Source organism: Narcine bancroftii, chromosome 10 (genome assembly GCF_036971445.1).
Source record: "Narcine bancroftii isolate sNarBan1 chromosome 10, sNarBan1.hap1, whole genome shotgun sequence".
Lineage (NCBI taxonomy): Eukaryota > Metazoa > Chordata > Chondrichthyes > Torpediniformes > Narcinidae > Narcine > Narcine bancroftii.
This window is the reverse complement of record NC_091478.1, coordinates 49220621-49244827: the sequence shown is the minus strand read 5'-3', so window position 1 is coordinate 49244827 and position 24207 is coordinate 49220621.

Here is a 24207-nt window from a genome sequence, read left to right as displayed (position 1 = left end):
ACACGCTCCATCGACACTCACATTTTCAAAACACTCCCTCTCTAAACGTTCTCTCTCTCTCCAAACTTTATATTTTTTTCAAACTCTCTCTTCAATCTTTCTTTCTCTCCAAACTCTTCTCTTTGTCAAAACACACTGACCTAACACTCTCTGTCTGAACATTCTCTCTGTCTGAACATTCTCTCTGTCTGAAAATACTCTCTGTCAGAAAATTCTTTCTGTCCAAACACTTTCTCTGTCCAAACAGTCTCTCTATCCAAACACTATCATTGTAAAAGCATTCTTTGCGTTGAAACATTTCCACTAAGCAAACGCTTTCTCTGTTCAAAAACTCACTCCATTCAAGCTTTCGATCTGTCTGAAAATTCTCTTTTTACAAAGATTCTCTATCCGAACAATCTCCTTTCGGAAGGCACTCTATGCCTGAACACATTCTCCCAATGCTTTCTATGACAAATATTCTATCTGTCCGAACACTCTCACTGTCCAAACACTCTCACATTCCAAACACTCTCACATTCCAAACACTCTCATTGTCCAAACATTCTCTCTGTTCAAACACTCTCTCTGTCCAAACAATCTCTCTGTCGATACATTCCTCTCTCCAAACGCTATATCTTTCCAATCTCTCTCTTTGTTCTGTCTTTGTCCGTGCATACTCCCTTTGTCTAACTGTATCTCTGTCTTCAAATTGTCTGTCTCCATACGATTTGTCTGTGCAACATATCTATAACTCGAAACTGTCTCTCCAAACTCGCTGTCTCTCCAAATCTATCTCTCACTAAACTCTCTCACTGCAAACCCTCCTTCCCACCAAACTCTCTCACTCCAATCTCTCTTTCTCTGAACATACCTTCTCCCTCAATAAACTGTCTCTAACCATCCTCTCTCTCCTATTTCTCTCTCCAAACATTCTGTCTCCAGAGTCTCTCCATGCAAACTCTATCTTCCTATTCAAAGCTCTCCATCCAAACTCTCTCACCATCTAAACTCTCCCTCGTTCTCCATATTCGCTTTGTCCAAACTCTCTCTACATTCTAAGATTCTCCCTTTCCAAACTCTCTCTCTCTCTTCCAAGTACTCTCTCTCCAAACTTTAACTCTGTTCCATCTCACTCACTTCAACCTCTCTTTCTCTCCAAGCTCTGTTTCTCTGTTGAAACATTATGTCTGCCCAAACTCTCTGTTTATCCAAGCACTCTCTCTGTCTAAACACACAATCTGTCCAAATACCCTATCTTTCCAAACTCTCTTTCTGTCCAAACTCTCTCTCTGTCCAAACTCTCTTTCTGTCCAAAATCTCTCTCTTTCCAAACACTCCCACTGTCCAAACACTATCTCTCCAAACACTCTGTGCAAACTCGTTCTATGTTCAAACACTCACTCTGCCTGTAATTCCACTCTGTCTGAAGACTCCCTCTGTCCAAACATCTTCTCTCTGAGTACTATCTGTACAAACACTCTCTCTGGCCAAACACTCTCTTTGCCTGATCACTCTCTTTGCGAACAATCTCTCTGTCCGAAATCTATCTATTCAAATATTCTTCTTGTCTGAACTCTCTCATTCTCCAAACTCACTCCATGTTCAAACACTTCTCTTTCCAAGCAATCTTTTACCGCACACCTGCGTCGTCCAAACACTCTCTCTCTCTCTGAATACTCACTCTGTTGGAACACACTCTCCCTCTGTTTCTGAACACTCTCCTTGTCGCAACATTCTCTATAAACAAACACTCTCACCGTCCAAACACCATCTCTTTCAAAGACTCTCTCTAAGCAAACACTTTCTCTATCTGCCTATTGAAAGCACTCCAAACAAACTCGCTCACCATCTAATTTACTCTCATTCCCCAAATTCTCGCTTTTCAAACACTCACATTTTCAAAACACTCCATCTCTAAACGTTCTCTCTCTCTCCAAACATTATATTTTTCCAAACTCTCTCTTCAATCTTTCTTTCTCTCCAAACTCTTTCCCTCTGTCCAAACACTTTCTCTGTCCAGTCTCTCTATCCAAACACTATCACTGTAAAAACATTCTTTGCGTACAAACATTTCCTCTAAGCAAACGCTTTCTCTGTTCAAAAACTCACTCCATGCAAGCTTTCCATCTGTCTGAAAATTCTCTTTTTACAAAGATTCTCTATCCAAACACTCACCCTTATAAACACACTCTGTGTCTGAAGACATTCTCTGAACATTTCTACATCATACATTCTCTCTGTCCAAAAACTTTCACTGTCTCAACACTCTGATTGTCTAAACACACTCCTTATCCAAACACTCTTTCTGTCCAAACACTCTCTCTATCCAAACACTCTCTCTGTCCAAGCACTCTCTCTGTCCTAACACTCTCTCTGTCCAAAAACTCTCTTTGTCCAAACACTCTCTCTGTTCAAAACTCTCTCTGTACAAACACTCTCACTGTGACCAAACAATCTCGGTCCAACCACTCTCTCTTTGCCAAACACTCTCTCTATGCAATCACTTTCACTGGATGAAAACAAACTGTATCCAAGTTTCCCCTCTGTCTGAAAACTCTCTTATTACAAATATTTTCTATCTGAACAATCTCCTTTCGGAAGGCACTCTGTGCCTGAACACATTCTCCCAATGCTTTCTATGCTTTCTCTCTGTCCGAACACTTTCACTGTCCAAACACTCTCACTGTCCAAACACTCTCACTGTCCAAACATTCTCTCTGTTCAAACACTCTCTCTGTCCAAACAATCTCTCTGTCGATACATTCCTCTCTCCAAACTCTATATCTTTCCAATCTCTCTCTTTGTTCTGTCTGTGTCCGTGCATACTGCCTTTCTCCAACTGTATCTCTGTCTTCAAATTGTCTGTCTCCATACGATTTGTTGTGCAACATATCTATATCTCCAAGCTGTCTCTCCAAACACGCTGTCATTCCAAATCTATCTCTCACCAAACGCTCTCTCTGCAAAACTTCCTTCCCACCAAACTCTCTCACTCCAATCTCTCTTTCTCTGAACATACCTTCTCCCTCAATAATCTCTGTCTCTAACCATACTCTCTCTCATATTTCTCTCTCCAAACATTCTGTCTCCAGAGTCTCTCCATGCAAACTCTATCTTCCTATTCAAAGCTCTCCATCCAAACTCTCTCACCATCTAAACTCTCCCTCGTTCTCCATATTCGCTCTGTCCAAACTCTCTCTACATTCTAAGATTCTCCCTTTCCAAACTCTCTCTCTCTCTTCCAAGTACTCTCTCTCCAAACTTGAACTCTATTCCATCTCACACACTTCAACCTCTCTTTCTCTCCAAGCTCTGTTTCTCTGTTGAAACATTATGTCTGCCCAAACTCTCTGTTTATCCAAGCACTCTCTCTGTCTAAACGCACTATCTGTCCAAATACCCTATCTTTCCAAACACTCTCATTGTCCAAACTCTCTCTCTCTGTCCAAACTCTCTTTCCGTCCAAACTCTCTTTCTGTCCAAAATCTCTCTCGGTCCAAACTCTCTTTCTGTCCAAAATCTCTCTCTTTCCAAACACTCCCACTGTCCAAAAACTCACTCCATTCAAGCTTCCCCTCTGTCTGAAAACTCTCTTGTTACAAATATTTTCTATCCGAACAATCTCCTTTCGGAAGGCACTCTGTGACTGAACACATTCTCCCAATGCTTTCTATGACAAACATTCTCTCTGTCCGAACACTTTCACTGTCCAAACACTCTCACTGTCCAAACACTCTCACTGTCCAAACATTCTCTCTGTTCAAACACTCTCTCTGCCCAAACAATCTCTCTGTCAATACATTCCTCTCTCCAAACTCTATATCTTTCCAATCTCTCTCTTTCTTCTGTCTGTGTCCGTGCATACTGCTTTCTCTAACTGTATCTCTGTCTTCAAATTGTCTGTCTCCATACGATTTGTCGTGCAATATATCTATATCTCCAAACTGTCTCTCCAAACACGCTGTCTCTCCAAATCTATCTCTCACTAAACTCTCTCACTGCAAACCCTCCTTCCCACCAAACTCTCTCACTCCAATCTCTCTTTCTCTGAACATACCTTCTCCCTCAATAAACTGTCTCTAACCATCCTATCTCTCCTATTTCTCTCTCCAAACATTCTGTCTCCAGAGTCTCTCCATGCAAACTCTATCTTCCTATTCAAAGCTCTCCATCCAAACTCTCTCACCATCTAAACTCTCCCTCGTTCTCCATATTCGCTTTGTCCAAACTCTCTCTACATTCTAAGATTCTCCCTTTCCAAACTCTCTCTCTCTCTTCCAAGTACTCTCTCTCCAAACTTTAACTCTGTTCCATCTCACTCACTTCAACCTCTCTTTCTCTCCAAGCTCTGTTTCTCTGTTGAAACATTATGTCTGCCCAAACTCTCTGTTTATCCAAGCACTCTCTCTGTCTAAACACACAATCTGTCCAAATACCCTATCTTTCCAAACTCTCTTTCTGTCCAAACTCTCTCTCTGTCCAAACTCTCTTTCTGTCCAAAATCTCTCTCTTTCCAAACACTCCCACTGTCCAAACACTATCTCTCCAAACACTCTGTGCAAACTCGTTCTATGTTCAAACACTCACTCTGCCTGTAATTCCACTCTGTCTGAAGACTCCCTCTGTCCAAACATCTTCTCTCTGAGTACTATCTGTACAAACACTCTCTCTGGCCAAACACTCTCTTTGCCTGATCACTCTCTTTGCGAACAATCTCTCTGTCCGAAATCTATCTATTCAAATATTCTTCTTGTCTGAACTCTCTCATTCTCCAAACTCACTCCATGTTCAAACACTTCTCTTTCCAAGCAATCTTTTACCGCACACCTGCGTCGTCCAAACACTCTCTCTCTCTCTGAATACTCACTCTGTTGGAACACACTCTCCCTCTGTTTCTGAACACTCTCCTTGTCGCAACATTCTCTATAAACAAACACTCTCACCGTCCAAACACCATCTCTTTCAAAGACTCTCTCTAAGCAAACACTTTCTCTATCTGCCTATTGAAAGCACTCCAAACAAACTCGCTCACCATCTAATTTACTCTCATTCCCCAAATTCTCGCTTTTCAAACACTCACATTTTCAAAACACTCCATCTCTAAACGTTCTCTCTCTCTCCAAACATTATATTTTTCCAAACTCTCTCTTCAATCTTTCTTTCTCTCCAAACTCTTTCCCTCTGTCCAAACACTTTCTCTGTCCAGTCTCTCTATCCAAACACTATCACTGTAAAAACATTCTTTGCGTACAAACATTTCCTCTAAGCAAACGCTTTCTCTGTTCAAAAACTCACTCCATGCAAGCTTTCCATCTGTCTGAAAATTCTCTTTTTACAAAGATTCTCTATCCAAACACTCACCCTTATAAACACACTCTGTGTCTGAAGACATTCTCTGAACATTTCTACATCATACATTCTCTCTGTCCAAAAACTTTCACTGTCTCAACACTCTGATTGTCTAAACACACTCCTTATCCAAACACTCTTTCTGTCCAAACACTCTCTCTATCCAAACACTCTCTCTGTCCAAGCACTCTCTCTGTCCTAACACTCTCTCTGTCCAAAAACTCTCTTTGTCCAAACACTCTCTCTGTTCAAAACTCTCTCTGTACAAACACTCTCACTGTGACCAAACAATCTCGGTCCAACCACTCTCTCTTTGCCAAACACTCTCTCTATGCAATCACTTTCACTGGATGAAAACAAACTGTATCCAAGTTTCCCCTCTGTCTGAAAACTCTCTTATTACAAATATTTTCTATCTGAACAATCTCCTTTCGGAAGGCACTCTGTGCCTGAACACATTCTCCCAATGCTTTCTATGCTTTCTCTCTGTCCGAACACTTTCACTGTCCAAACACTCTCACTGTCCAAACACTCTCACTGTCCAAACATTCTCTCTGTTCAAACACTCTCTCTGTCCAAACAATCTCTCTGTCGATACATTCCTCTCTCCAAACTCTATATCTTTCCAATCTCTCTCTTTGTTCTGTCTGTGTCCGTGCATACTGCCTTTCTCCAACTGTATCTCTGTCTTCAAATTGTCTGTCTCCATACGATTTGTTGTGCAACATATCTATATCTCCAAGCTGTCTCTCCAAACACGCTGTCATTCCAAATCTATCTCTCACCAAACGCTCTCTCTGCAAAACTTCCTTCCCACCAAACTCTCTCACTCCAATCTCTCTTTCTCTGAACATACCTTCTCCCTCAATAATCTCTGTCTCTAACCATACTCTCTCTCATATTTCTCTCTCCAAACATTCTGTCTCCAGAGTCTCTCCATGCAAACTCTATCTTCCTATTCAAAGCTCTCCATCCAAACTCTCTCACCATCTAAACTCTCCCTCGTTCTCCATATTCGCTCTGTCCAAACTCTCTCTACATTCTAAGATTCTCCCTTTCCAAACTCTCTCTCTCTCTTCCAAGTACTCTCTCTCCAAACTTGAACTCTGTTCCATCTCACACACTTCAACCTCTCTTTCTCTCCAAGCTATGTTTCTCTGTTGAAACATTATGTCTGCCCAAACTCTCTGTTTATCCAAGCACTCTCTCTGTCTAAACGCACTATCTGTCCAAATACCCTATCTTTCCAAACACTCTCATTGTCCAAACTCTCTCTCTCTGTCCAAACTCTCTTTCCGTCCAAACTCTCTTTCTGTCCAAAATCTCTCTCGGTCCAAACTCTCTTTCTGTCCAAAATCTCTCTCTTTCCAAACACTCCCACTGTCCAAAAACTCACTCCATTCAAGCTTCCCCTCTGTCTGAAAACTCTCTTGTTACAAATATTTTCTATCCGAACAATCTCCTTTCGGAAGGCACTCTGTGACTGAACACATTCTCCCAATGCTTTCTATGACAAACATTCTCTCTGTCCGAACACTTTCACTGTCCAAACACTCTCACTGTCCAAACACTCTCACTGTCCAAACATTGTCTCTGTTCAAACACTCTCTCTGCCCAAACAATCTCTCTGTCAATACATTCCTCTCTCCAAACTCTATATCTTTCCAATCTCTCTCTTTCTTCTGTCTGTGTCCGTGCATACTGCTTTCTCTAACTGTATCTCTGTCTTCAAATTGTCTGTCTCCATACGATTTGTCGTGCAATATATCTATATCTCCAAACTGTCTCTCCAAACACGCTGTCTCTCCAAATCTATCTCTCACTAAACTCTCTCACTGCAAACCCTCCTTCCCACCAAACTCTCTCACTCCAATCTCTCTTTCTCTGAACATACCTTCTCCCTCAATAAACTGTCTCTAACCATCCTCTCTCTCCTATTTCTCTCTCCAAACATTCTGTCTCCAGAGTCTCTCCATGCAAACTCTATCTTCCTATTCAAAGCTCTCCATCCAAACTCTCTCACCATCTAAACTCTCCCTCGTTCTCCATATTCGCTTTGTCCAAACTCTCTCTACATTCTAAGATTCTCCCTTTCCAAACTCTCTCTCTCTCTTCCAAGTACTCTCTCTCCAAACTTTAACTCTGTTCCATCTCACTCACTTCAACCTCTCTTTCTCTCCAAGCTCTGTTTCTCTGTTGAAACATTATGTCTGCCCAAACTCTCTGTTTATCCAAGCACTCTCTCTGTCTAAACACACAATCTGTCCAAATACCCTATCTTTCCAAACTCTCTTTCTGTCCAAACTCTCTCTCTGTCCAAACTCTCTTTCTGTCCAAAATCTCTCTCTTTCCAAACACTCCCACTGTCCAAACACTATCTCTCCAAACACTCTGTGCAAACTCGTTCTATGTTCAAACACTCACTCTGCCTGTAATTCCACTCTGTCTGAAGACTCCCTCTGTCCAAACATCTTCTCTCTGAGTACTATCTGTACAAACACTCTCTCTGGCCAAACACTCTCTTTGCCTGATCACTCTCTTTGCGAACAATCTCTCTGTCCGAAATCTATCTATTCAAATATTCTTCTTGTCTGAACTCTCTCATTCTCCAAACTCACTCCATGTTCAAACACTTCTCTTTCCAAGCAATCTTTTACCGCACACCTGCGTCGTCCAAACACTCTCTCTCTCTCTGAATACTCACTCTGTTGGAACACACTCTCCCTCTGTTTCTGAACACTCTCCTTGTCGCAACATTCTCTATAAACAAACACTCTCACCGTCCAAACACCATCTCTTTCAAAGACTCTCTCTAAGCAAACACTTTCTCTATCTGCCTATTGAAAGCACTCCAAACAAACTCGCTCACCATCTAATTTACTCTCATTCCCCAAATTCTCTCTTTTCAAACACTCACATTTTCAAAACACTCCATCTCTAAACGTTCTCTCTCTCTCCAAACATTACATTTTTTCAAACTCTCTCTTCAATCTTTCTTTCTCTCCAAACTCTTCTCTTTGACCAAACACTCTGACCCAACACTCTCTGTCTGAACACTCTTTCTGTCTGAAAATTCTCTCTGTCTGAAAATTCTTTCTGTCCAAACACTTTCTCTGTCCAAACAGTCTCTCTATCCAAACACTATCACTGTAAAAACTTTCTTTGCGTACAAACATTTCCTCTAAGCAAATGCTTTCTCTGTTCAAAAACTCACTCCATACAAGCTTTCCATCTGTCTGAAAATACTCTTTTTACAAAGATTCTCTATCCGAACACTCACCCTTCTATACACACTCTGTGTCCGAACATATTCCATGAACATTTCTACGTCATACATTCTCTCTGTCCGAAAACTATTGCTGTCCATACACTCTCACTGTCTAAAAAAACATCTCAGTCCAACCACTCTGTCTCTGCCAAACACTCTCTCTATCCAAACACTCTCTCTGTCCAAGCACTCTCTCTGTCCTAACACTCTCTCTGTCCAAAAACTCTCTCTGTCCAAACACTCTCTCTGTTCAAAACTCTCTCTGTACAAACACTCTCACTGTGACCAAACAATCTCGGTCCAACCACTCTCTCTTTGCCAAACACTCTCTCTATGCAATCACTTTCACTGGATGAAAACAAACTGTATCCAAGTTTCCCCTCTGTCTGAAAACTCTCTTATTACAAATATTTTCTATCTGAACAATCTCCTTTCGGAAGGCACTCTGTGCCTGAACACATTCTCCCAATGCTTTCTATGACAAACATTCTCTCTGTCCGAACACTTTCACTGTCCAAACACTCTCACTGTCCAAACACTCTCACTGTCCAAACATTCTCTCTGTTCAAACACTCTCTCTGTCCAAACAATCTCTCTGTCGATACATTCCTCTCTCCAAACTCTATATCTTTCCAATCTCTCTCTTTGTTCTATCTGTGTCCGTGCATACTGCCTTTCTCCAACTGTATCTCTGTCTTCAAATTGTCTGTCTCCATACGATTTGTTGTGCAACATATCTATATCTCCAAGCTGTCTCTCCAAACACGCTGTCATTCCAAATCTATCTCTCACCAAACGCTCTCTCTGCAAAACTTCCTTCCCACCAAACTCTCTCACTCCAATCTCTCTTTCTCTGAACATACCTTCTCCCTCAATAATCTCTGTCTCTAACCATACTCTCTCTCATATTTCTCTCTCCAAACATTCTGTCTCCAGAGTCTCTCCATGCAAACTCTATCTTCCTATTCAAAGCTCTCCATCCAAACTCTCTCACCATCTAAACTCTCCCTCGTTCTCCATATTCGCTCTGTCCAAACTCTCTCTACATTCTAAGATTCTCCCTTTCCAAACTCTCTCTCTCTCTTCCAAGCACTCTCTCTCCAAACTTGAACTCTGTTCCATCTCACACACTTCAACCTCTCTTTCTCTCCAAGCTCTGTTTCTCTGTTGAAACATTATGTCTGCCCAAGCTCTCTGTTTATCCAAGCACTCTCTCTGTCTAAACGCACTATCTGTCCAAATACCCTATCTTTCCAAACACTCTCATTGTCCAAACTCTCTCTCTCTGTCCAAACTCTCTTTCCGTCCAAACTCTCTTTCTGTCCAAAATCTCTCTCGGTCCAAACTCTCTTTCTGTCCAAAATCTCTCTCTTTCCAAACACTCCCACTGTCCAAACACTATCTCTCCAAACACTCTGTGCAAACTCGTTCTATGTTCAAACATTCACTCTGCCCGTACTTCCACTCTGTCTGAAGACTCCCTCTATCCAAACATCTTCTCTCTGAGTACTATCTGTACAAACACTCTCTCTGGCCAAACACTCTCTTTGCCTGATCACTCTCTTTGCGAACAATCTCTCTGTCCGAAATCTATCTATTCAAATATTCTTCTTGTCTGAACTCTCTCATTCTACAAACTCACTCCATGTTCAAACACTTCTCTTTCCAAGCAATCTTTGACCGCACACCGACGTTTTCCAAACACTCTCTCTCTCTCTCTCTCTGAATACTCACTCTGTTGGAACACACTCTCCCTCTGTTTCTTAACACTATCCCTGTCGCAACATTCTCTATAAACAAACACTCTCACCGTCCAAACACCATCTCTTTCAAAGACTCTCTCTAAGCAAACACTTTCTCTATCTGCCTATTGAAAGCACTCCAAACAAACTCGCTCACCATCTAATTTACTCTCATTCCCCAAATTCTCGCTTTTCAAACACTCACATTTTCAAAACACTCCATCTCTAAACGTTCTCTCTCTCTCCAAACATTATATTTTTCCAAACTCTCTCTTCAATCTTTCTTTCTCTCCAAACTCTTTCCCTCTGTCCAAACACTTTCTCTGTCCAGTCTCTCTATCCAAACACTATCACTGTAAAAACATTCTTTGCGTACAAACATTTCCTCTAAGCAAACGCTTTCTCTGTTCAAAAACTCACTCCATGCAAGCTTTCCATCTGTCTGAAAATTCTCTTTTTACAAAGATTCTCTATCCAAACACTCACCCTTATAAACACACTCTGTGTCTGAAGACATTCTCTGAACATTTCTACATCATACATTCTCTCTGTCCAAAAACTTTCACTGTCTCAACACTCTGATTGTCTAAACACACTCCTTATCCAAACACTCTTTCTGTCCAAACACTCTCTCTATCCAAACACTCTCTCTGTCCAAGCACTCTCTCTGTCCTAACACTCTCTCTGTCCAAAAACTCTCTTTGTCCAAACACTCTCTCTGTTCAAAACTCTCTCTGTACAAACACTCTCACTGTGACCAAACAATCTCGGTCCAACCACTCTCTCTTTGCCAAACACTCTCTCTATGCAATCACTTTCACTGGATGAAAACAAACTGTATCCAAGTTTCCCCTCTGTCTGAAAACTCTCTTATTACAAATATTTTCTATCTGAACAATCTCCTTTCGGAAGGCACTCTGTGCCTGAACACATTCTCCCAATGCTTTCTATGCTTTCTCTCTGTCCGAACACTTTCACTGTCCAAACACTCTCACTGTCCAAACACTCTCACTGTCCAAACATTCTCTCTGTTCAAACACTCTCTCTGTCCAAACAATCTCTCTGTCGATACATTCCTCTCTCCAAACTCTATATCTTTCCAATCTCTCTCTTTGTTCTGTCTGTGTCCGTGCATACTGCCTTTCTCCAACTGTATCTCTGTCTTCAAATTGTCTGTCTCCATACGATTTGTTGTGCAACATATCTATATCTCCAAGCTGTCTCTCCAAACACGCTGTCATTCCAAATCTATCTCTCACCAAACGCTCTCTCTGCAAAACTTCCTTCCCACCAAACTCTCTCACTCCAATCTCTCTTTCTCTGAACATACCTTCTCCCTCAATAATCTCTGTCTCTAACCATACTCTCTCTCATATTTCTCTCTCCAAACATTCTGTCTCCAGAGTCTCTCCATGCAAACTCTATCTTCCTATTCAAAGCTCTCCATCCAAACTCTCTCACCATCTAAACTCTCCCTCGTTCTCCATATTCGCTCTGTCCAAACTCTCTCTACATTCTAAGATTCTCCCTTTCCAAACTCTCTCTCTCTCTTCCAAGTACTCTCTCTCCAAACTTGAACTCTGTTCCATCTCACACACTTCAACCTCTCTTTCTCTCCAAGCTATGTTTCTCTGTTGAAACATTATGTCTGCCCAAACTCTCTGTTTATCCAAGCACTCTCTCTGTCTAAACGCACTATCTGTCCAAATACCCTATCTTTCCAAACACTCTCATTGTCCAAACTCTCTCTCTCTGTCCAAACTCTCTTTCCGTCCAAACTCTCTTTCTGTCCAAAATCTCTCTCGGTCCAAACTCTCTTTCTGTCCAAAATCTCTCTCTTTCCAAACACTCCCACTGTCCAAAAACTCACTCCATTCAAGCTTCCCCTCTGTCTGAAAACTCTCTTGTTACAAATATTTTCTATCCGAACAATCTCCTTTCGGAAGGCACTCTGTGACTGAACACATTCTCCCAATGCTTTCTATGACAAACATTCTCTCTGTCCGAACACTTTCACTGTCCAAACACTCTCACTGTCCAAACACTCTCACTGTCCAAACATTCTCTCTGTTCAAACACTCTCTCTGCCCAAACAATCTCTCTGTCAATACATTCCTCTCTCCAAACTCTATATCTTTCCAATCTCTCTCTTTCTTCTGTCTGTGTCCGTGCATACTGCTTTCTCTAACTGTATCTCTGTCTTCAAATTGTCTGTCTCCATACGATTTGTCGTGCAATATATCTATATCTCCAAACTGTCTCTCCAAACACGCTGTCTCTCCAAATCTATCTCTCACTAAACTCTCTCACTGCAAACCCTCCTTCCCACCAAACTCTCTCACTCCAATCTCTCTTTCTCTGAACATACCTTCTCCCTCAATAAACTGTCTCTAACCATCCTCTCTCTCCTATTTCTCTCTCCAAACATTCTGTCTCCAGAGTCTCTCCATGCAAACTCTATCTTCCTATTCAAAGCTCTCCATCCAAACTCTCTCACCATCTAAACTCTCCCTCGTTCTCCATATTCGCTTTGTCCAAACTCTCTCTACATTCTAAGATTCTCCCTTTCCAAACTCTCTCTCTCTCTTCCAAGTACTCTCTCTCCAAACTTTAACTCTGTTCCATCTCACTCACTTCAACCTCTCTTTCTCTCCAAGCTCTGTTTCTCTGTTGAAACATTATGTCTGCCCAAACTCTCTGTTTATCCAAGCACTCTCTCTGTCTAAACACACAATCTGTCCAAATACCCTATCTTTCCAAACTCTCTTTCTGTCCAAACTCTCTCTCTGTCCAAACTCTCTTTCTGTCCAAAATCTCTCTCTTTCCAAACACTCCCACTGTCCAAACACTATCTCTCCAAACACTCTGTGCAAACTCGTTCTATGTTCAAACACTCACTCTGCCTGTAATTCCACTCTGTCTGAAGACTCCCTCTGTCCAAACATCTTCTCTCTGAGTACTATCTGTACAAACACTCTCTCTGGCCAAACACTCTCTTTGCCTGATCACTCTCTTTGCGAACAATCTCTCTGTCCGAAATCTATCTATTCAAATATTCTTCTTGTCTGAACTCTCTCATTCTCCAAACTCACTCCATGTTCAAACACTTCTCTTTCCAAGCAATCTTTTACCGCACACCTGCGTCGTCCAAACACTCTCTCTCTCTCTGAATACTCACTCTGTTGGAACACACTCTCCCTCTGTTTCTGAACACTCTCCTTGTCGCAACATTCTCTATAAACAAACACTCTCACCGTCCAAACACCATCTCTTTCAAAGACTCTCTCTAAGCAAACACTTTCTCTATCTGCCTATTGAAAGCACTCCAAACAAACTCGCTCACCATCTAATTTACTCTCATTCCCCAAATTCTCTCTTTTCAAACACTCACATTTTCAAAACACTCCATCTCTAAACGTTCTCTCTCTCTCCAAACATTACATTTTTTCAAACTCTCTCTTCAATCTTTCTTTCTCTCCAAACTCTTCTCTTTGACCAAACACTCTGACCCAACACTCTCTGTCTGAACACTCTTTCTGTCTGAAAATTCTCTCTGTCTGAAAATTCTTTCTGTCCAAACACTTTCTCTGTCCAAACAGTCTCTCTATCCAAACACTATCACTGTAAAAACTTTCTTTGCGTACAAACATTTCCTCTAAGCAAATGCTTTCTCTGTTCAAAAACTCACTCCATACAAGCTTTCCATCTGTCTGAAAATACTCTTTTTACAAAGATTCTCTATCCGAACACTCACCCTTCTATACACACTCTGTGTCCGAACATATTCCATGAACATTTCTACGTCATACATTCTCTCTGTCCGAAAACTATTGCTGTCCATACACTCTCACTGTCTAAAAAAACATCTCAGTCCAACCACTCTGTCTCTGCCAAACACTCTCTCTATCCAAACACTCTCTCTGTCCAAGCACTCTCTCTGTCCTAACACTCTCTCTGTCCAAAAACTCTCTCTGTCCAAACACTCTCTCTGTTCAAAACTCTCTCTGTACAAACACTCTCACTGTGACCAAACAATCTCGGTCCAACCACTCTCTCTTTGCCAAACACTCTCTCTATGCAATCACTTTCACTGGATGAAAACAAACTGTATCCAAGTTTCCCCTCTGTCTGAAAACTCTCTTATTACAAATATTTTCTATCTGAACAATCTCCTTTCGGAAGGCACTCTGTGCCTGAACACATTCTCCCAATGCTTTCTATGACAAACATTCTCTCTGTCCGAACACTTTCACTGTCCAAACACTCTCACTGTCCAAACACTCTCACTGTCCAAACATTCTCTCTGTTCAAACACTCTCTCTGTCCAAACAATCTCTCTGTCGATACATTCCTCTCTCCAAACTCTATATCTTTCCAATCTCTCTCTTTGTTCTATCTGTGTCCGTGCATACTGCCTTTCTCCAACTGTATCTCTGTCTTCAAATTGTCTGTCTCCATACGATTTGTTGTGCAACATATCTATATCTCCAAGCTGTCTCTCCAAACACGCTGTCATTCCAAATCTATCTCTCACCAAACGCTCTCTCTGCAAAACTTCCTTCCCACCAAACTCTCTCACTCCAATCTCTCTTTCTCTGAACATACCTTCTCCCTCAATAATCTCTGTCTCTAACCATACTCTCTCTCATATTTCTCTCTCCAAACATTCTGTCTCCAGAGTCTCTCCATGCAAACTCTATCTTCCTATTCAAAGCTCTCCATCCAAACTCTCTCACCATCTAAACTCTCCCTCGTTCTCCATATTCGCTCTGTCCAAACTCTCTCTACATTCTAAGATTCTCCCTTTCCAAACTCTCTCTCTCTCTTCCAAGCACTCTCTCTCCAAACTTGAACTCTGTTCCATCTCACACACTTCAACCTCTCTTTCTCTCCAAGCTCTGTTTCTCTGTTGAAACATTATGTCTGCCCAAGCTCTCTGTTTATCCAAGCACTCTCTCTGTCTAAACGCACTATCTGTCCAAATACCCTATCTTTCCAAACACTCTCATTGTCCAAACTCTCTCTCTCTGTCCAAACTCTCTTTCCGTCCAAACTCTCTTTCTGTCCAAAATCTCTCTCGGTCCAAACTCTCTTTCTGTCCAAAATCTCTCTCTTTCCAAACACTCCCACTGTCCAAACACTATCTCTCCAAACACTCTGTGCAAACTCGTTCTATGTTCAAACATTCACTCTGCCCGTACTTCCACTCTGTCTGAAGACTCCCTCTATCCAAACATCTTCTCTCTGAGTACTACCTGTACAAACACTCTCTCTGGCCAAACACTCTCTTTGCCTGATCACTCTCTTTGCGAACAATCTCTCTGTCCGAAATCTATCTATTCAAATATTCTTCTTGTCTGAACTCTCTCATTCTCCAAACTCACTCCATGTTCAAACACTTCTCTTTCCAAGCAATCTTTGACCGCACACCGACGTTTTCCAAACACTCTCTCTCTCTCTCTCTCTGAATACTCACTCTGTTGGAACACACTCTCCCTCTGTTTCTTAACACTATCCCTGTCGCAACATTCTCTATATCCAAACACTCTTACCATCCAAACACTCTTTCTTTACCAAATCCATCTCTTTCAAAGACTCTCTCTATGCAAACACTTTCTCTATCTGCCTATTGAAAGCACTCCAAACAAACTCGCTCACCATCTAATTTACTCTCATTCTCCAAATTCTCGCAGTTCAAACACGCTCAATCACACTCACATTTTCAAAACACTCCCTCTCTAAACGTTCTCTCTCTCTCCAAACTTTATATTTTTTCAAACTCTCTCTTCAATCTTTCTTTCTCTCCAAACTCTTCTCTTTGTCAAAACACACTGACCTAACACTCTCTGTCTGAACATTCTCTCTGTCTGAACATTCTCTCTGTCTGAAAATTCGCTCTGTCAGAAAATTCTTTCTGTCCAAACACTTTCTCTGTCCAAACAGTCTCTCTATCCAAACACTATCACTGTAAAAACATTCTTTGCGTTCAAACATTTCCACTAAGCAAATGCTTTCTCTGTTCAAAAACTCACTCCATTCAAGCTTCCCCTCTGTCTGAAAACTCTCTTGTTACAAATATTTTCTATCCGAACCATCTCCTTTCGGAAGGCACTCTGTGACTGAACACATTCTCCCAATGCTTTCTATGACAAACATTCTCTCTGTCCGAACACTTTCACTGTCCAAACACTCTCACTGTCCAAACACTCTCACTGTCCAAACATTCTCTCTGTTCAAACACTCTCTCTGCCCAAACAATCTCTCTGTCAATACATTCCTCTCTCCAAACTCTATATCTTTCCAATCTCTCTCTTTCTTCTGTCTGTGTCCGTGCATACTGCCTTTCTCTAACTGTATCTCTGTCTTCAAATTGTCTGTCTCCATACGATTTGTCGTACAATATATCTATATCTCCAAACTGTCTCTCCAAACACGCTGTCTCTCCAAATCTATCTCTCACCAAACTCTCTCTCTGCAAACCCTCCTTCCCACCAAACTCTCTCACTCCAATCTCTCTTTCTCTGAACATACCATCACACTCAATAATCTCTGTCTCTAACCATACTCTCTCTCCTATTTCTCTCTCCAAACATTCTGTCTCCAGAGTCTCTCCATGCAAACTCTATCTTCCTATTCAAAGCTCTCCATCCAAACACTCTCACCATCGAAACTATACCTCGTTCTCCATATTCGCTCTCTGTCCAAACTCTCTCAACGTTCTAAGATTCTACCTTTCCAAACTCTCTCTCTCTTCCAAGTACTCTCGCTCAAACTTTAACTCTGTTCCATCAACACTGTCTCTCCAAACACTCTGTGCACACTCATTCTATGTTTAAACACTCACTCTGCCCGTACATCCACTCTATCTGAAGACTCCCTCTGTCCAAACATCCTCTCTCTGAGTACTATCTCTACAAACACATTCTCTGTCCAAACACTCTCTTTCTTTGCGAACAATCTTTCTGTCCGAAATCTATCTATTCAAATATTCTTCTTGTCTGAACTCTCTCATTCTCCAAACTCACTCTATGTTCAAACACTTCTCTTTCCAAGCAATCTTTGACCGCACACCTGCGTCGTCCAAACACTCTCTCTCTCTGAATACTCACTCTGTTGGAACACACTCTCCCTCTGTTTCTGAACACTCTCCCTGTTGCAACATTCTCTATATCCAAACACTCTCACCGTCCAAACACTCTTTCTTTACAAACACTATCTTTTTCAAAGACTCTCTCTATGCAAACACATTCTCTATCTGCCTATTGAAAGCACTCCAAACAAACTCGCTCACCATCTAATTTACTGTTTCTCCAAATTCTCGCTGTTTAAACACGCTCCATCTAACACTCACATTTTCAAAACACTCCCTCTCTAAACGTTCTCTCTCTCTCCAAACATTACATTTTTTCAAACTCTCTCTTCAATCTTTCTTTCTCTCCAAACTCTTCTCTTTGACCAAACACTCTGACCTAACACTCTCTGTCTGAACACTCTCTCTGTCTGAAAATTCTCTCTGTCTGAAAATTCTTTCTGTCCAAACACTTTCTCTGTCCAAACAGTCTCTCTATCCAAACACTATCACTGTAAAAGCATTCTTTGCATTGAAACATTTCCACAAAGCAAATGCTTTCTCTGTTCAAAAACTCACTCCATTAAAGCTTTCGATCTGTCTGAAAATACTCTTTTTACAAAGATTCTCTATCCGAACACTCACCCTTCTATACACACTCTGTGTCCGAACATATTCCATGAACATTTCTACGTCATACATTCTCTCTGTCCGAAAACTATTGCTGTCCATACACTCTCACTGTCTAAAAAAACATCTCAGTCCAACCACTCTCTCTCTGCCAAACACTATCTCTATGCAAACACTTTCACCGTCTGAAAACAAACTCTATCCAAGCTTCCCCTCTGTCTGAAAACTCTCTTGTTACAAATATTCTCTATCCGAACAATCTCCTTTCGGAAGGCACTCTATGCCTGAACACATTCTCCTAATGCTTTCTATGACAAACATTCTCTCTGTCCGAACACTCTCACTGTCCAAACAATCTCACATTCCAAACACTCTCACTGTCCAAACATTCTCTCTGTTCAAACACACTCTCTGTCCAAACAATCTCTCTGTCGATACATTCCTCTCTCCAAACTCTATATCTTTCCAATCTCTCTCTTTCTTCTGTCTGTGTCCGTGCATACTCCCTTTGTCTAACTGTATCTCTATCTTCAAATTGTCTGTCTCCATACAATTTGTCTGTGCAACATATCTATAACTCCAAACTGTCTCTCCAAACACGCTGTCTCTCCAAATCTATCTCTCACTAAACTCTCTCACTGCAAACCCTCCTTCCCACCAAACTCTCTCACTCTAATCTCTCTTTCTCTGAACATAAGTTCTCCCCCAATAAACTGTCTCTAACCATCCTCTCTCTCCTATTTCTCTCTCCAAACATTCTGTCACCAGAGTCTCTCCATGCAAACTCTATCTTCCTATTCAAAGCTCTCCATCCAAATTATCTCACCATCTAAACTCTCCCTTGTACTCCATATTCGCTCTCTGTCCAAAATCTCTCTACATTCTAAGATTCTCCCTTTCCAAACTCTCTCTCTCTCTTCCAAGTACTCTCTCTCCAAATTTTAACTCTGATCCATCTCACTCACTTCAACCTCTCTTTCTCTCCAAGCTCTGTTTCTCTGTTGAAACATTATGTCTGCCCAAACTCTCTGTTTATCCAAGCACTCTCTCTGCCTTAACACACTATATGTCCAAATAGACTATCTTTCCAAACACTCCCTCTGTCTAAACTCTCTAACCAAACTCTCATTCTGTCCAAACTCTCTTTCTGTCCAAACTCTCTCTCTATCCAAACACTCCCACTGTCCAAACACTGTCTCTCCAAACATTCTGTGCAAATTCATTCTATGTTCAAACACTCACTCTGCCCGTACTTCCACTCTGTCTGAAGACTCCCTCTGTCCAAACATCTTCTCTCTGAGTACTATCTGTACAAACACTCTCTCTGGCCAAAAACTTCTCTTTGCCTGATCACTCTCTTTGCGAACAATCTCTCTGTCCGAAATCTATCTATTCAAATATTCTTCTTGTCTGAACTCTCTCATTCTCCAAACTCACTCCATGTTCAAACACTTCTCTTTCCAAGCAATCTTTGACCGCACACCTACGTCTTATAAACACACTCTCTCTCTCTCTGAATACTCACTCTGTGGGAACACACTCTCCATCTGTTTCTGAACACTCTCCCTGTCGCAACATTCTCTATATACAAACACTCTCACCGTCCAAACACTCTTTCTTTACAAACACCATCTCTTTCAAAGACTCTCTCTATGCAAACACTTTCTCTATCTGCCTATTGAAAGCACTCCAAACAAACTCGCTCACCATCTAATTTACTCTCATTCCCCAAATTCTCGCTGTTCAAACACACTCCATCAACACTCACATTTTCAAAACACTCCATCTCTAAACGTTCTCTCTCTCCAAACATTATATTTTTTCAAACTCTCTCTTCAATCTTTCTTTCTCTCCAAACTCTTTCTCTTTGTCCAAACACTCTGACCTAACACTCTCTCTGTCTGAACACTATCTCTGTCTGAAAATTCTCCCTGTCTGAAAATTGTCTGTGTCTGAAAATTCTCTCTGTCCAAACACTTTCTCTGTCCAAACAGTCTCTCTATCCAAACACTATCACTGTAAAAACATTCTTTGCGTTCAAACATTTCCTCTAAGCTAACGCTTTCTCTGTTCAAAAACTCACTCCATACAAGCTTTCCATCTGTCTGAAAATTCTCTTTTTACAAAGATTCTCTATCCGAACACTCACTCTCATAAACACACTCTGTGTCTGAAGACATTCTCTGAACGTTTCTACATCATACATTCTTTCTGTCCGAAAACTTTCACTGTCCAAACACTCTTTCTGTCCAAACACTCTCTCTGTCCAAACACTCTCTCTGTCCAAGCACTCTCTCTGTCCTAACACTCTCTCTGTCCAAAAACTCTCTCTGTCCAAACACTCTCTCTGTTCAAAACTCTCTCTGTACAAACACTCTCACTGTGACCAAACAATCTCGGTCCAAACACTCTCTCTCTGCCAAACACTCTCTCTATGCAATCACTTTCACTGGATGAAAACAAACTGTATCCAAGCTTCCCCTCTGTCTGAAAACTCTCTTATTACAAATATTTTCTATCTGAACAATCTCCTTTCGGAAGGCACTCTGTGACTGAACACATTCTCCCAATGCTTTCTATGACAAACATTCTCTCTGTCCGAACACTTTCACTGTCCAAACACTCTCACTGTCCAAACACTCTCACTGTCCAAACATTCTCTCTGTTCAAACACTCTCTCTGTCCAAACAATCTCTCTGTCGATACATTCCTCTCTCCAAACTCTATATCTTTCCAATCCCTCTCTTTGTTCTGTCTGTGTCCGTGCATACTGCCTTTCTCCAACTGTATCTCTGTCTTCAAATTGTCTGTCTCCATACGATTTGTTGTGCAACATATCTATATCTCCATGCTGTCTCTCCAAACACGCTGCCATTCCAAATCTATCTCTCACCAAACGCTCTCTCTGCAAAACTTCCTTCCCACCAAATTCTCTCACTCCAATCTCTCTTTCTCTGAACATACCTTCTCCCTCAATAATCTCTGTCTCTAACCATACTCTCTCTCATATTTCTCTCTCCAAACATTCTGTCTCCAGAGTCTCTCCATGCAAACTCTATCTTCCTATTTAAAGCTCTCCATCCAAACTCTCTCACCATCTAAACTCTCCCTCGTTCTCCATATTCGCTCTGTCCAAACTCTCTCTACATTCTAAGATTCTCCCTTTCCAAACTCTCTCTCTCTCTTCCAAGTACTCTCTCTCCAAACTTTCACTCTGTTCCATCTCACTCACTTCAACCTCTTTCACTCCAAGCTCTGTGTCTCTGTTGAAACATTATGTCTGCCCGAACTCTCTGTTTATCCAGACACTCTCTCTGTCCAAACTCTCTCTCTGTCCAAACTCTGATTCTGTCCAAAATCTCTCTCTGTCCAAACACTCCCACTGTCCAAACACTCTCTCACCAAACACTCTGTGCTAACTCATTCTATATTCAAACACTCACTCTGCCCGTTTTTTCACTCTGTCTGAAGACTCCCTCTGTCGAAACATCCTCTCTCTGAGTACTGTCTGTAAAAACACTCTCTCTGGCCAAACACTCTCTTTGCCTGATCACTCTCTTTGCGAACAAACTCTCTGTCCGAAATCTATCTATTCAAATATTCTTCTTGTCTGAACTCTCTCATTCTCCAAACTCACTCTATGTTCAAACACTTCTCTTTCCAAACAATCTTTGACCGCACACCTGTGTCTTCCAAACACTCTCTCTCTCTCTGAATGCTCACTCTGTTGGAACACACTCTCCCTCTGTTTCTGAACACTCTCCCTGTCACAACATTCTCTATATCCAAACACTCTCACCGTCCAAACACGCTTTCTTTATAAACACTATATCTTTCAAAGACTCTCTCTATGCAAACACTTTCTCTTCCTGCCTATTGAAAGCACTCCAAACAAACTCGCTCACCGTCTAATTTACTCTCGTTCTCCAAATTTTCGCTGTTCAAACACGCTCCATCTAACACTCACACTTTCAAAACGCTCCCTCCCTAAACGTTCTCTCTCTCTCCAAACTTTATATTTTTTCAAACTCTCTCTTCAATCTTTCTTCCTCTCCAAACTCTTTCTCTTTGTCCAAACACTCTGACCTAACACTCTCTCTGTCTGAACACTCTCTTTGTCTGAATATTCTCTCTGTCTGAAAATTGTCTCTGTCTGAAAATTCTCTCTGTCCAAACACTATCGCTGTAAAAACATTCTTTGCGTTCAAACATTTCCTCTAAGCAAACACTTTCTCTGTTCAAAAACTCACTCCATACAAGCTTTCCATCTGTCTGAAAATTCTCTTTTTACAAAGATTCTCTATCCGAACACTCACCCTTCTAAACACACTCTGTGTCTGAAGACATTCTCTGAACGTTTCTACATCATACATTCTCCCTGTCCTAAAACTTTCACTGTCTAAACACTCTCACTGTCTAAACACACTCCTTATCCAAATACTCTTTCTGTCCAAACACTCTCTCTGTCCAAACACTCTCTGTCCAAAAACTCTCTCTCTCCAAACACTCTCTCTGTTCAAACACTCTCTCTGTTCCAACACTCTCTCTGTACAAACACTCTCACTGTGACCAAACAATCTCACTGTGTCCAAACAATCTCGGTCCAACCACTCTCTCTCTGCCAAACACTCTCTCTATGCAATCACTTTCACTTGATGAAAACAAACTCTATCCAAGCTTCCCCTCTGTCTGAAAACTCTCTTGTTACAAATATTCTCTATCTGAATATTCTCCTTTCGGAAGGCACTCTGTGCCTGAACACATTCTCCCAATGCTTTCTATGACAAACAGTCTCTCTGTCCGAACACTTTCACTGTCCAAACACTCTCACTGTCCAAACATTGTCTCTGTTCAAACACTCTCTCTGTCCAAACAATCTCTCTGTCGATACATTCCTCTCTCCAAACTCTATATCTTTCCAATCTCTCTCTTTCTTCTGTCTGTGTCCGTGCATACTGCCTTTCTCTAACTGTATCTCTGTCTTCAAATTGTCTGTCTCCATACGATTTGTCGTGCAATATATCTATATCTCCAAACTGCCTCCCCAAACACGCTGTCTCTCCAAATCTATCTCTCACCAAACTCTCTCTCTGAAAACCCTCCTTCCCACCAAACTCTCTCACTCCAATCTCTCTTTCTCTGAACATACCTTCTCCCTCAATAATCTCTGTCTCTAACCATACTCCCTCTCCTATTTCTCTCTCCAAACATTCTGTCTCCAGAGTCTCTCCATGCAAACTCTATCTTCCTATTCAAAGCTCTCCATCCAAACACTCTCACCATCGAAACTCTCCCTCGTTCTCCATATTCACTCTCTGTCCAAACTCTCCCTACATTCTAAGATTCTCCTTTTCCAAACTCTCTCTCTCTCTTCCAAGTACTCTCTCTCCAAATTTTAACTCTGTTCAATCAACACTGTCTCTCCAAACACTCTGTGCACACTCATTCTATGTTCAAACACTCACTCTGCCCGTACATCCACTCTATCTGAAGACTCCCTCTGTCCAAACATCCTCTCTCTGAGTACTAACTCTACAAACACTCTCTCTGTGCAAACACTCTCTTTCTTTGCGAACAATCTCTCTGTCCGAAATCTATCTATTCAAATATTCTTCTTGTCTGAACTCTCCCATTCTCCAAACTCACTCTCTGTTCAAATACTTCTCTTTCCAAGCAATCTTTGACCGCACACCTGCGTCTTCCAAACACTCTCTCTCTCTCTCTGAATACTCACTCTGTTGGAACACACTCTCCATCTGTTTCTGAACACTCTCCCTGTCGCAACATTCTCCATATCCAAACACTCACACCGTCCAAACACTCTTTCTTTACAAACACTATCTCTTTCAAAGACTCTCTCTATGCAAACACATTCTCTATCTGCCTATTGAAAGCACTCCAAACAAACTTGCTCACTTTCTCCAAATTCTCGCTGTTCAAACACGCTCCATCAACACTCACATTTTCAAAACACTCCCTCTCTAAACATTCTCTCTCTCTCCAAACATTATATTTTTTCAAACTCTCTCTTCAATCTTTCTTTCTCTCCAAACTCTTTCTCTTTGTCCAAACACTCTGACCTAACACTCTCTCTGTCTGAACACTCTCTTTGTCTGAAAATTCTCTCTGTCTGAAAATTGTCTCTGTCTGAAAATTCTCTCTGTCCA